We start from the raw sequence: 4,906 nt of genomic DNA on the forward strand, positions 1-4,906 counted from the left end.
TATCATAAACATTGTTCTCAATGTTAAGCAATAAAAGCACATAAAAAGGGAGAGAAAGAAGACTAACTCAAGGATTGGGTCTTCTTTGAAGCTTGAACCTCCTTGGTACCTTGTTCTTCTTGGTTGTTGTTGAAAGACTTGCACTTTGTGTTTTTTTTTTCTCGCTTAATCCACTACAAAAATACCCGGGTTGCCTCCCGAAAGCGCTTCTTTAACGTCACTAGCTTGACGCAAATTCGAAAATATCCTCAAGGTGGGATAAAGTTCGAAACCATTTCGTAACCATTGTTTTCATCATTACAAGTTGCCATCATGGGCAAAACAAAATTGTCTTCATGACTAACACCTATTACAAGCTCATTCTCAACTTCTTTTGAATCCTTCTTCTTCCTTTTTCTCTTTGCCTTTCCTTTCCTCTTCTTCTTGGAAGCTTTAGTGTCCTCCTCTTCATCTTTGTGAGCATTAGACTCACCTTTTTCAAGCATTGTCTTGAGGCAAGCAAGCATGGCAATCACCTCATCAAACCTATCCATACCTTGCTTTGACTCATGGACATTAAAAAGAGGATTAGTAGCACAAAGCATTCTCAAATCATGCAAATCATTGTCACTAATAGCATCTAGTGTCATGCAATCTTTTTTGGGGGAAGGACATCCTCTCTTGGGATCAATAGTAAGACAAAATTCATCATCACCCACATTCAATGTGAGTTTTCCTTCCCTAACATCTATAATTGCACCACCTGTCGCTAAGAATGGTCGACCTAGGATGATAGGGGTAAGGGCATCTTCCGTCATTTCTAGCACAATAAAATCAACCGGAATGATGAAATTACCTACCTTGAGAGGGACATCCTCAACCTTACCTTTAGGGAATTTGGTGGATCCATCGGCAAGTTGAAGAGTGACATTAGTGGGTACCAAACCACCTATACCAAGCTTCTCATAAACCGAAAAAGGCATCAAACTCACGCTAGCTCCTAAATCACATAGGGCATTTTCAAAGGAAACGTTCTTAATAGAGCAAGGAATAGAGAAACTTCCGGGATCTTTTAGCTTAGTGGGTGAATGGTTGTTAATAATTGCACTACAATTTTCGGTTAAGCTCACCATGGTGGACTCACTCATGACAACCATCTCATCCTCACTTGACTTAGACACCTCACATTGTTTTTCTTCTCTAACCTCCTCATTCTCACTCTCTTTTTGCAAGCTTATGGGTGGTGTTTCAATTATGCTTGTCCCACATCTAGTCATGATTGCCTTACAATGTTCTTCTTGACTAGGCAAAGAGGTGCTAGAATTGATGCTTTTTAAGTGCATTAACTAGTTGAGTTAATTGAGTTTCTAGCATCTTATTGTGAACTTGCACTTGCTTGATAGTCTCCTCTAAGTCATTGGTTTTCTTGGTTTGAGCATTAACAAATTTTTCCATAGTTGTTTCTAGGCTTGACTTAGGAGGGGGAGCTTGAAGTTGGAGAGGAGGTTGAGGGATAGGAGTAAGGGTAGGTCTATTTCCTCCATTAAAACCGGGTGGGTTATGATTAGACGAATATTGACCTCTTTGGTGATACCTATTGTCATTTTGTTGATTTACTTGGTTGTTTGATACATAGTTACCATTACCTTGGTTCCTATAGTTTCCTTGATTATTTTGAACATTCCTTTGGCCACTATATTGACCTTGACCATTTCCTTGGGTTTGGCCCCCTTTCCAACCAAAGTTTGGGTGATGTTTCCATCCCTCGTTATAGGTGTTGGAATAAGGGTCATACCTAGGATTGGCTTGACCATTGTTAATCGCATTTACTTGTTCCATGGAAGGGGAAGGGGAGCATGAATCATTTAGCAAATAGCATTCCGAAGTCACATGATCATCACTTCCACAAGCATCACAAGACATCATTTGTATTGACATGTTTTCATTCAATGAACTAGATGCATGCGAATTTTGACGTAGGGAAGGGGATAGAGAAGAGGATTGCAATTGATCAAACTTAGAAGATAAAGCATCTAATTTTGAGTTAATCATGTTTATAGCATTTACCTCGTACTTTCCTCCTTTCTTGGAAGTGTTTCTCTCATCGGGGATTCAATCGGTGTAGTTTTGAACTACATCCTCTATGATCTTTAGTGCCTCCGTGGGTGGCTTGTTCATGATAGGTCCTCCCGATGCTCCATCCAAGAGTATGCGGTCCGATCTCAAGAGACCTCTATAAAACCCATGGAGCAAGAGCCAATCTTCCATGCCATGGTGGGGGCATTGTTGTTGGTAGCTCTTGAATCTCTCCCAAGCATCATAAAGAGACTCATCGGGTTCTTGTTGAAAGTTCGAAATCTTGGACCTCAACTCCGCCGTTTTCCCAAGAGGAATGAACCTCCCAAGGAATGCCGAAGTCACCTCATTCCATGTGTTCAATGAGTTCGGAGGTAATCTATTAAGCCAATCACTTGCCTTGCCCGTTAAAGAGAATTTGAACATGATTAAGAGAATGTACTCCGGAGTAACCCCATTTGCCTTCACGGTGCTACAATACCGTGTAAATTGCTTGAGATGTGCAATGGGATCTTCATGCTTTGCTCCGGAGAATTGATGACCCTCAATCAAGGTGATAAGGGCGGGCCTTATCTCAAAGTTGTTTGCTTCAATAGCGGGAGTAGCAATCCCACTTGCTTCTTGATATGGAGGAGGAACACCAAACTCTCTCAAAGTCTTGTTCGGAAGAGCCATCTCAAATTGGTGAAGAGGTGGAGAAGTTGGAGAATTTGTCCTTGGTGACTCTAATGGGATGGTGTCTCCACTAGACTCACTAGAACTAGAGTGATCGGACTCAACTACCACTTGTGGCTCACTTGATGTGGCACCACTAGCTATCGCCCTCTTTTCTCTTTGATTTGCCCTTACTACTTTTTCAAGCTCGAGATTCAATGGCACAAGAGGAAGTGTCCTATTGCTGCGTTTGGGCATAAACAAAGAAGACTAGATGGGAGATTAGTAGGTTAGTCAAAAAAACAGAGAAAAATAAAGCTATACAAATGAATTAGTCTCACATATCTCATAAGTAACTCAATGCTTAACACCATTCCCCGGCAACGGCGCCATTTTGGTAGAGGGAAATAATCGGTCGTTGGACAATCACCCTAAAACCAAACAATATTTCTACCTAAACCAACCTAAGACAAGTCTAGGGCAAGTAGAGGATCGTATCCACAGGGAATGGGTAAGTACACTGAGAATATGAAACGGTTGCAATCTAGTTCGGTCACAAATTGGGGGTTTTGATTAGATAACTACTATGGAGACAAACACTAGGGAGAAATAGGGATCGACTCCAACCAAACCAACGGATCAAATCAATAGGCAAGCATGAACACAAATTGGGTGATAGAGAGGGCACTCAACATTGCCTTCTTTCGAAGCCATAACACTAAGCAATCCTAAACCAAACTCAACTAACAAGATAGGCCAACCAAGTCTTAACAATGGGAAGTAGACTACTAACTCGGGTTTGTCTTTCAATCGGTCCAAGAAAGCATTAAGGCACAAACAATTGGGATTTCTCACCTAATTGTTGCAACTAAGACTACTACATCATTCAAACAAGGAACCATAATCACGAGGAATTTAGCATAATCATATAAGAATAGGCTCACAACTAGACTCCATCTCTCAATGCTAGCATAGAAGTGAATACATGAGCAATAAGTGGCCAACCAATTACACATGCAATTAACCAATCCCTTAACAATCAATCATCAACCCAAAATGAACATGCAAGCACAAACATCAATCAACCCATGGCTTGGTTGGGTCTTCAACCAACCCCTAGCTAATTAACTACTCACAAATCATGGTGAAAAACAATCTAGTAATTAAATCTAGGGTTAACATGAATTCAATTAAACTAGGAGAGAGAATAAACAAGGATGGTTGAACATGTAAGAACAATTAACAAAGATTAAGCAAGAACCAAGATTAATCAAAGACAAAATCAAAAAATTAAATAACAAAGGAGAGAGAAAGAGGTTACTAATTGATGCTCCAAAGTTGAGAATAATTGTTGTTGAAATTGATAGAACAAAGTTCCAATAATTCTTACAAAATGATTGAGTTTTGAGAAACTAAATTAAGGGAGAGGAAAACTATGAACTAATTAAGAGAATAAGTCTAAAGGAGTTAAGAGAGAAGAAGATGCCTACAAATGAGCCCCCAAAAGCTATTTATAACCCCCAAATACATAGTAAACTCCGCAATAGAAAGCTCGCAGAACCTATCGGGAGAGGCCTCTCCAAGGTCTGGAGAGGTCGCTCCAAAGACTGGAGAGGCCGCTCCATGTCTTGGAGAGGCCGCTCTAAACTGGGGAAAATTGGGGCAGAATGCTCCATAGCAGGGTGGAGAGGCCTCTCCAAAAAGGTGGAGAGGCCGCTCCTCAGATGGAGAGGCCGCTCCCCTATGTTGGAGAGGCCTCTCCTCATCTCTTCTTTCAAATCTGCCAAGTGAGGCAGGAAGTTCGGCAACGAGGTGGAGAGGCCTCTCCAAATAGGTGGAGAGGCCACTCCAGGTGGAGAGGCCGCGGCATAAAGTTGGAGAGGCCTCTCCTCACAAAATCCTTTAAACTGCCAAGTTTGGCAGTAGCTACACTAGCGGGGTGGAGAGGCCTCTCCACTGACCTGGAGAGGCCGCTCCTAGGGAGAGGCCGCGCCACTCTATGGAGAGGCCTCTCCACTGCACATCTCTCTTTCTTCTTGACTTGACTCCTTTTCCTTGGCTTCTTTCCATCATCTTCTTGCTTCTAACCTTGGTTCATCATCCATAGGCTTCAATTGGTCGTCTTTGGACCTAAAATCTCAACAAAAACACTAACAACCCGTGAAGCATAGGATACACAAAAATTGCATAAAAATAG

At 41.6% G+C, this 4,906-nt stretch overlaps 1 non-coding gene across 1 annotated transcript; it reads left to right on the forward strand.

Annotated features, from left to right (window-relative positions):
* The first annotated feature begins 2,245 nt into the window (after window positions 1-2,245).
* On the forward strand, window positions 2,246-2,352 carry LOC145615754 (small nucleolar RNA R71). The gene has a single exon (XR_014107346.1). It is a non-coding gene; the product is annotated as a small nucleolar RNA R71 (small nucleolar RNA).
* The last annotated feature ends 2,554 nt before the right edge of the window (window positions 2,353-4,906 follow it).

This window comes from Chenopodium album, chromosome 25 (assembly GCF_948465745.1).
Source record: "Chenopodium album chromosome 25, dcCheAlbu1.1, whole genome shotgun sequence".
NCBI classification, from domain to species: Eukaryota; Viridiplantae; Streptophyta; class Magnoliopsida; order Caryophyllales; family Amaranthaceae; genus Chenopodium; species Chenopodium album.